This window comes from Phaseolus vulgaris, chromosome 4 (assembly GCF_051622355.1).
Source record: "Phaseolus vulgaris cultivar YP4 chromosome 4, ASM5162235v1, whole genome shotgun sequence".
NCBI lineage: Eukaryota > Viridiplantae > Streptophyta > Magnoliopsida > Fabales > Fabaceae > Phaseolus > Phaseolus vulgaris.
The window spans coordinates 46,357,198-46,367,558 of NC_143501.1; the positions used below are offsets into that span (position 1 = coordinate 46,357,198).

At 31.9% G+C, this 10,361-nt stretch overlaps 1 long non-coding RNA gene across 3 annotated transcripts; it reads left to right on the forward strand.

Annotated features, from left to right (window-relative positions):
- The first annotated feature begins 476 nt into the window (after positions 1-476).
- LOC137837849 (uncharacterized) lies at positions 477-8,780 on the forward strand. Of its 3 annotated transcripts, none has more exons than XR_016520445.1 (4): positions 477-651; positions 2,303-2,384; positions 8,128-8,206; positions 8,504-8,780. It is a non-coding gene; the product is annotated as an uncharacterized LOC137837849 (long non-coding RNA). The 3 variants fall into 3 exon arrangements; XR_016520443.1 differs by having other exon boundaries at positions 478-651; positions 8,082-8,206; XR_016520444.1 differs by lacking the exons at positions 477-651; positions 2,303-2,384 and adding an exon at positions 7,877-7,941 and having other exon boundaries at positions 8,082-8,206.
- Positions 8,781-10,361: the final 1,581 nt, after the last annotated feature.

The following is a 10,361-nucleotide window of genomic DNA, read 5'->3' on the forward strand; positions in this document are numbered from 1 at the left end:
GAATATTTATATGAATTAAAGCTCTTTAATTGAGTTGTTGTTTGATGAAAGAGAAGACTGGTTTCATTTTGGACTGTTTCTTCCTGCATCTCCATATCTTCTTTTGGTACCTCCATACACAACATGAAAATACATTTTTATCCTACTTGTGCCACCCCTATAGAATAACTTCCGGTAATCTGGAAACGCATTTGAAAAAAGACTTCCAGATTACATAATCCGGAAGTTAAAAAAGACTTCCGGATTATGTAATCCGTAAAGTAATCATGCATGTTAAAAAAGACTTTCGGATTATATAATCCGAAAGCTAATTAAAATTTGAAAAATGACTTCCGAATTATATAATCCAGAATATTACAGAGGAGAGTGAGAGAAGAAGGTATGGAGGTGAGAGAAGAAGCAGCCTTCATTTTGTATAACATGGCCCATGAGCTACAATAAAAGGCCATGAGAGTCGACCAAAGTCCAGAACATAAGTGAAGTGAGAAAAGAGGAAAGTATAAGCATAATAAAGAATAGAGCAGAGAGTAGAAATGAAGTTGGGTTTAGGGTTCAAATCGGTGGAGAACGCGCACCACGATTCTGTGTGGCCGGTCACATGGGTCCCTCATCAGCTTCGTTCGTGTCTTCAATGTTGATTCCAACACATGGGTACAACCTTTTCCCTCTCTTTACCTTTTGCAATTGTCTCAAACTAGCTCGTGCGTTATTCGTTACGCTTAACCTCTCGTTCTTTTTTTGTGCTCGTACGAAAACCTAAAACACTAAACAACTAAAAATTTATCAACCGAGAAGGGAACCTGTTGTGTGTGAAAACTCTTGATTAGTTTTGATGTTAAAATATTATAGAGAACTGGGACTGGTTGTGATTAATTATTGTTTTAATTCTAATGCCACGTGCTTTGTGAACCCTAAGTAAAACAAATTTGTATGTTAGGTCTGGGCTCGAATTATATTTACATTCTAAATTATTCTCGTATTGACTTATGCATGTTTGTTGTTGATGATTGTTGAAACTTATGATGTGGTGGATTGTTCTTAATCAACATATTTTATTCTTATACAAAATGAATATAGTTTTCTAGAGACAGGGTTTTATTTCCTACCAGCCACTTTTTAAGATATTTTGTTGGAATGGGCTTATTAAATCTAGAAAAACAAGTAGAAACTACCCCTCTTATATTAATTTTCCCTGCATAAGAGCAATTTAGTGCAAAATTTACACTGAAAAGGAGTTTGTACGATACATGCATAATAATATATGATTAGATAGACAATTATATTGTAAAAAGACGAGGTTGGAACATTTTTTTGGAAGAATACTTGATTTATTTTTATGCTTCGTATACTTCAAAGAACATAGAATTCCAAAGTAAACCATATTGATCATCAAAATGCTTGTGTCTATGATATTCTAAAAAAACAGAATTCATATTGAGGCTTATTTTTTAAGATTGTTATACACAAACATGAAAGGTTGTACATATGAAAGATTGTTATTTTTTATGATTGATCAGGCCTGATGGTACAAAAAAGGCTTATGTCAGGTTAATGCATTGGATGTGGCAAACATTATCTAACATAGTAGCTGGGTTTTATTAAATGTGTTCTATGGTGATTCTTGACAGTAACTTTTCAAAAAAGGATAGGTTCTATATTTTGGGTTTTATTATTTTGTATCTTTTTGTTCAACAGAATCTAAAAAACATCATATTTCAATTTTGACTCTTAAATTGATGATTGAAATGAGCATGAGATAAACTTATTCCTAAAACTGTGAAACTATATTATTAAGTTATTCAAATGTTATTTTTAATGTATCAGTATCCTATAAATCAAAATAAGTTTGTCTTGTTGGGAAGGGACCCATCCCTCACTCAATTCAACCAGATGGAATGTTATTATAAAATTATTTACTTGATCATATGGTGTTGCCAGTGTAAGTCGAAATGATGGAGTATATTAAATATCTTTAACTGTCTATGGCTAAAGCTGTACCTAACTGGGCTAAGAGATCATTAGAGGGTATACATTGATTCCATGTGCCATTTCTATGTAAAGAAAAAAATCAGATGTGCTCATTAAAAGCTCAAATTCTTATCTTGGTAGATGTGAATCTCCTATTTTGGGTGACAAAATGTTAAATGGTTATTACTTATTAGTAGTTACTTGGTGATATTTATGTTAAATATCTAATTTTATAGAGAAAGCAGTAAAACATGCTCATTGTTATCTTTTTTCTGTCTTATCTAAAGGGATATTTTCATGAGTTTTTAAATTGATTTTATGAATGACTGAACAGGAAAGCGGCAATGAGAAGCCTATTGTTGCATTTATTGCTGGTTTGACTGCTCCCCCTGACCGTCATATGGGTCATGCTGGAGGTAAGATTACTTTTTTAGAATTAATAGCTTCAGAGAGAAAATATCATTCTGCATGTTGCTTTATTCATCTTGATTAGGCGACATGCTTCTTGGGCTTGTTTTGTTTCTTGTTTTACTTTGGCATTTGATTTCCATATTTTTAGCTTGTAGTTTGTGTTGATATTTGTGATTATATTTATATGTAAATGCGGTATAATCAAATAATGCACAGTACACTATACATGAAATGGACATAAGTATATTACTTAAAAATTCATATACAAGTATCAAAAACAGCAATAACCTCGAGATGCAATGTTATTTTGTTAAAAACATTTGAAACCATTGAGGATTAGTTGAATGTTAAAATGTGCTCGAGATGCAATGATGAGAGCTTGCCTTTGATCAGAAACATATTGCACCAATCCACATTCTTCAAATACTTTTATGGTTATCATTGGAGTAGTGACCAAGTTTCTTGACAGTGTTTGTGTGAGATCCTTTACAGACATAGTGAAAGAAGTGCAATATATTAAACTTGTGAGAGAACACAAGTTGGAATATGGAAATATTTATGGAGCTAATCCTTATGTTAGATAAGGGGTTTATCATAATACTCCTATGCCTGGTGCTTCTATTGTATCTCATTCCCGATTTGATGATACGTTGAACTAATCATGGTAGACAACTGAGGACCACAACACAGCTTTTGGAATTCTACCTTTGACTTGTGAATCAATAAAGATTTAAATAAGGAACTGGTAGATTCTGCTCAAACTATCGAAACAACTCTTAATGCTAACACCACTTTATCCGAAAAGATGAAGGAATAGTGACATGCACTCTCCTTTTGATCCACTAAAGGAAACCCTAAACATTTATCTTGGTTTTTTATTAAAAATTTTAAAGAAAATTTCAAATTATAATGATCATAATTTTTTTTAAAATTCTTTTCGTTTTTGAATATCTACGGTATGAAAATATAATTATATAAATATGAAGTTTCAGCTCTTGAAGGAAATGATTGACAAGTTTAGTCAATAAATTGTTCTCTTCCTAGATAATATTGTTTGCGGAAGACATTCTAAACAATAGTGAATATGAACATGTTCAGCAGAAGACATTCTAAACAATAGTGAAAATCAGCATTAGTATTTAAGGTAGATGAAGGTGAGATCAGCTGATAATCATTCTAGTGATCATTTTGTAAAGTTTGGTAATAAAATGTCATTCCCTACAACAAATGATTCAATCAAAAGCTGTGTATCAAAATTCTCACTTTTTTCTAGGTGAACAAAATTTTTCTGAGGCTCGATATTGGTTGTATAATATCAACCGTGTGAACTCGACACAACTTATGTACATGAAAAACATTAACGAAGAAGATATCGCTAATTTTGTGTGTTGGGATACTCGGCCATACCAGAAGATCTTTATAAATGGATATCAAACATGGTCGCAAGGAGAATCCCGATTACATTTACTACTTAACTTTGTTAATAATGGTGCCCCTCTGGATTCAAATATGTCTTCATCTAGAACACACGTATTTGTGAGCAACACTATCTACTAGCTTTGGGAACCAAAGCTTTATGTCCAACTTTAGCGTTATGAAATTTATGTCCTTGGTGGTATTTTGTTCAAAAAAACTTTTGAGAATCGTTTTCATTTGTTGGAGGAATAACACCTAAGTACATTAGATCTTGTATCATAGTTATAGTCACACGTGTCTTATCATATAAGGTCAAAATAAAGAGACAAAATCAATTGATTAAGAACAAATATTTTGAACCAATATCACATTTAAAGATTCAATTCCACTTAATATCCCGATCTACTAGTTCAAATATTACGGTATAAAACAACGCATGGATTATATTAGAATCTGTTCACTTGATTTGGGCTCGAACTTAATTTGTACACACTTGTTGGACTTGGGCTTGGTTATTTAGAACTCTCGGATGGGTGTGTACATACACGGGACACCAATCATAAGATCTAATTGGTCTTTTCCTCTTTGTACCTAATAGATCTACGATGGGTGTGTAGAAACAGACTACCCATGTTTGGGCCTATGTAATGGGGTTTTCTAGAGTATTTTACTGTTTAATTTTTATTTTTAGTCTTACTGTTGTCTCGTCTTCCTTTTGGCATTTTAATCCTTTCCGCTATTCGGTATAGACAAAACATAATCAGTTCTTAGTTGTATAATTTAAATAAATAATAGTGTAATCAAATCAAAGTAAACTAAAAAAAATGGTGAAAATGGAATATGTAACTACAACGATAATAATATGTAACTATAACTATTATCCAAATGTAAGTATTGAATAAAAATATTTACTTATTAATTCTTTTGGTATAATGCAATAGAAAATAAATATACGAAATGACTCATCAAATAATTTTTTGAGATTATGAGATCCTTTACCGAATAAGATCATCCAAAATTGCTAAATTTCCCTAGGAATTACCCAGAAATTGAAACTGAGTTGAGAAAAAACACAAGAGTTTAGAATATCAATGACAATCTTGTTCTTGCATATACATTTTTTTTTAAATTTCACAAATCATGAGTATGAATGATGATTTTTCAAAATTGTCTCAATTTTTCTTGCATTTTCACCACAAATTGAAAGGTCAACTACAAGGAAAGTTGAAAGGTTCAGTTTTCCAAACAACTATTTATTAAGCAATATGGGTTATCTCAGAAAAGATCAATTCATGATGAAAACTTGTAAAGCCGAAAGAACAATATTTTAGGTACGTTTTAAAAAGTTTTTAAGTTGAAAGCCTAAAGAACAATGTTTTAAGTTAAAATTGTTGAGATGTTTATCAATTTTCAACCTCAACATCCCCATGACCAACTTCTTCCGGCGTATCATTATAAGAAATTTCTTCAATTGGGATAAGTTCGCCATTATGAAAATTTTTCCCAACATCAAAATTTTCCAAGTTCGACAAGTGTCTACAAATCAAGTCCGAGCCCAAATCAAGTGAACAATATTTGTACTTGTAGGTCGGGATATTAAGTGGAATTAGATCTTTAAGATGTGACATTGATTAAAAATATTTGTTCTTAATCAATTGATTGTCTATTTATTTTGACCTTATATGATACGACACGTGTGACTATGGTTATGATACAAGATCTAATGTACTCAGGTGCTATTCCTCCAACAAAGGAAACTTTAGCTTGAAACAGATATTTATAACGATTTCCAAAAGTTTTTTGACCCAAAATACCATCAGGGACATAAATTTCATAACGATAAAGTTGGATAAAAGATCCTGGTATGGGAACTTCACTGTGAGGCTTTGGTTCCCAACTCTCGCAGATAGTGGTGCTCACAAAGACGTGTGTGTTCTAGATAAAGTCATATTTGAATATAAAGGAGCAACTCCATTATTAATAAAGTTAAGTAAGTCATAATAAATGTAATAGAGGGTTTTCCCTTGTGGCCATGCTTGAAATCTATTTATAAAGATCTCTTGGTATGGCCGAGTATCCCAACGATACACAGTATTAACGATATCTTCTTCGTTAGTGTTTTTCCTGTACATAAATCATAAGTTGTGTCGAGTTCACACGGTTGATATTATACAACCAATATCAAGCCTCAGACAAATTTTGTTCACCTAGAGGCGGTGAGAATTTTGATACACAATCTCTTTTGGATCATTTGTTGTAGAAAATGACATTTTTTTACCAAACTTTACAAAAGGATCACTAGAATGGTTACTAACTCATCTCACCTTCATCTATCTTAAATACTAATGTCTTTTGCTGAACATGTTCATTTCCACTAATTTTCTCAATGTCTTCTTCTGAAGATATGATCATATGCTTATTTCCACTATTGTTCTCAATGTCTTCTTCTGAAGATATGATCATATGCTTATTTCCACTATTGTTCCCAATGTCTTCTTCTGAAGACGAAGATATGATCATATGCTTATTTCCACTATTGTTCCCAATTTCTTCTTCTAAAGATATGATCATATACTTATTTCCACTATTTGTACACAACGTTTTTTTTTCTAGACATCGACTCAGCTCGGTTTCGGATGAGTGAGTCGTAAAGGGGCATGCTAACTGATTCACTTGTATTTCCAGTTGTTTTTATATTCATTAATGATCAACATAGTTTTGGGCTTCTAATGCGTTTTTCTTAAGCTGGCCACTCCAGGTGAAGTCCCTCCCGAGAGTGTATTTCGTATTTCAACCTCTTGGTGTAGGAAGTTTCACTCCATGTGAAATCCATCCTGACAATGTATCTTGTTCTTCAAACCTATCAGTATAGGTTTCATTCCAGGTGAATTCGTGAGTGTATCGTGTACTTTACCTTTGGGTTCAAAATGCTTTCCAAGTGAAATCCATCTCGTGTTTCATTAAAAAAAAATGGTGTCATTATAATTTGAAATTTTCTTTGAAAATTTTAGTAAAATGTCGAGATAAATGTTTAGGGTTTCCTTCGGTGGACCACACCGAGAGTGCATGTCACTATTTCTTCATCTTTTCGGATAAAGTGGTGTTAAGAGTTGTTTTGATAGTCTGAGCAGAATCTGGCAGTTCTTTCTTTAAACGTTCAACTTCGGCGGGATGTAGAATCTTAGTAGCGTCATCACCAAGTCTCTTGCATACCAGCAAAGTCCTAGCGGCAAGCTCAACAACAATATTGGAAAGTTCTGACTTACTCAAACTAAGACACTCAGATCCTTAATGAAGACTCAAAGAGACCATCAGACCCTTTCTTCAGCGGATAAACCTTTAGAATTCTCTTTATTACCAACACTCTCTCGGTTGTAATGGGATGAATTAGTCATTCAAGCTGAGAAGAATTGGCACGAACTATTGTCGGTTCTTTATTAATTCGTAAAGTCAAAGGAAGAATCCCAAAAGCTGTGTTGTGGTCCTCAGTTGTCCATCATGATCGGTTCAACGTGTCATCAGATCGGGAATGGAATACAATAGTAGCACCAAACACTGGAGTATTATGATAAACCCCTTATCTAACATAAGGATTAGATCCATAAATATCATATTCTAACTTCTGTTCCCTAACAACCTTAATATATTGCACTTCTTTCACTATGTGTGTGAAGACTCTCATACAAACACTGTCAAGCAACTTGGTCATTGCTCCAATGATAATCACACGGTTGTGATAGAAGTATTTGAAGGATGTGGATTGGTGCAATATATTTTTGATCAAAGACAAACTTTCATCATTCACAGCATCATCATAAGGGAATTGTGGACTCTCAATGCAGTTTAAAACCATCATGGCTTCATCTGCAAGGCTATTGATCATGGGGTCAGTCAATTGGAGCAACTTCTTCACCATACACATATCCTTGCACTGTTTTTCTAACCACATGAAGAAGGACATCACATGTGTGGACTAGCTTGTGTCACGACCTAGCTCCACCACCCAGAAGAGGATCAATGTTGTGGAATTTAAAGAACTCTTCTCTGCTAAGAGTCAAATTGGTACCTACGTCTGAACTTGGTAGGAAACAAGCCATGGTAATGATGAAGAAAACAAATGAAAACTAAGAGCTATTGTATACAAAGGTATGCACATGTGGATAACCAATACATATGGATTAACCTCAGTGCTTGGCACGATCACACGAAGAATACATGTGGATGCACTTTTTTTCTTCTTGTTTGTTTTATCCATGATTGTTAGTGATTAGTGAAAAGACTTACAGTGCAAACTGATTCATATTGCTGATGTTGGCATCTTGAGTATGATAGCTGACATAGGGATAAATCGACCTCAGCGACACTCCTTGACCATCATGAATAACATCAGTGGTGTTATCAAGCCTAAAAGGTAATTTTTTTTCTGTTATGTTACATTACGAATGTATTTTCTTCATGGAATTATATGGACTAATCTAGCTTCACCTCCTTTGTGTAGAAATGATAAAACTAAGTACTTAAATTTAGCAAATATTTGTAGTGGGCTAGTGAATTGAATCAATTACTTTTTCACTAGTATAATAATGAATGAAGCATATACTATTTTGATGAGAAATGTTTTATAATAAAAAAAATTATGGCAAATTTCAGTTTCATATATGTTTTCATTGTAATGAAAATGAAGCTTAGCATTATGTGTTCTTTGTAGGATCACGTTGCTGTTAGGACCTCCTGGATCGGGAAAACTACATTACTTTTGGCTCTTGCGGGAAAGCTTGATAGCAATGTCAAGGTAGTACAAAATTCTAGCCTAAATTAGGATTCCCTTTGGTTATGAAGAACCAATGGTTTACATTAATTAAGTTACGAGTAGTAATTACTTGAATGATTTTCAAACTGTTATTCAATGATAAATTGATATGTATGGTAAACTAGTTGATTTTTGTAATACCTTCAAATCTATATTAACTATAGTTTTTAATTTATTGACCGTTTTTTTTAACTTTTTTTATACTATTAGTGTACAAAGTTAAATAATTGCAAAGGATCTCATATTGCTCTATATTTTGTATTTTCTAATGTTTTTATTTTATGAATGAAGTATTGCTGTTCTTTGAAATAAATACACTACTAAACCTAGTGCTTATACTAACCATTCTGTCTGTGTACTCCAATTATTTTTCTCAAAACAACTAGTACTGCAATACCACAAGAAACAAAGCTACGCTGTAATAAATCACCTTAAAAACCATATTTTGCAAATTTCAAATAATCATCAACGAACTCATATATATTGGGAGGAACATTGAAAACTACAATCTCATTAATAAAATTATGCAAACTCTTCCTGCTCAATGGGATATCAAGAAACAACTTTGCGTGCACCTAAGAATCTTGACAAGATTTTCTTAAAAGAACTTGAATCTTGAAAGTGTATGAAGAAGTTCTTCAACAAGATGCTTAGAAGTAGAAAAGAACCACATCATCCAAGGTGCCAAAGGTAACTTTAATGATCAATATTTTTATGACTTTAAAGATGAGGTAAACTATAATGATATTTATTCTATTACTCAAGCATATTATGAAGTTATTTCTAATACTTCCAAAATGATTAATGTTTTTAAATGTCTTTAAAAGGTTTTAAAAAATGTGTCTAAGAGCTTTAGCTTTTGAAAACCAAGTTTGAAACATCAAATGATTTTATGGAGGAAAACCTTAAGCTTAAACAGAAATGAAAAACGGCATGAAGAGAAAATAATCTAAAACAAAGACTTGACACCTAAAGCATATAATTTGAAAAATTAAAACGAAAGTTATTTGAAAATTGAAATTCTTGGAAAACGTTTTAAAGTGAAAAATACTAGTTAGAGAATAGACCGTCTACTGACCGAAAACACTTTCTTAAGGAAAATTCTATTTGAATCTTATATAGATGGATCTATAAACTCAATGATAAAAGCAGTATTGGATATGAGGAACCAAATGATTCATGATAGCAAATGTATATTTATCATCCTTTTATTGATGAATTCTCCAGTCGTATCAAACAAAATTTTACAATTAATGTAATGTTAGAGATTAACTTAAACTGTATTCATAAGGAGTATTAACATTTAATCTCATTTTCAAATTCAATTTCATAAATAGGTTTAGAGAATTTTTATGAGGTTTTAATTATTCTAAAGTCTATGATTAAAATCTATGAAAAGTAATGATTAATTAGGTTGAATGTCCACTTGCAAATTAAGGTTTTCACAAGTGAAATCTTAATTAGGCCCAAATGTAGTTCACTTATGCTTATACTTTTTACAAAAGAAATTACTAATCCTATACAAAAATATTTTATTCCTATTTACATTTTTGCAAGGCTAGAAAAATGAAAATGGGGTCTAATAATTTCTTTTTTAGATCTCAGAAAATAATTAATTTAAAAAAAAATCAGAAACTAAATACAAAATAAAAAATTAAATACGAAATTAAAAAATCAGAAAAAAAAATAAAGTTGAGTATAACACAAAACAATGAAATAAGAACCAAAATATAGATTAAGAAAATAGAAAAAAAGA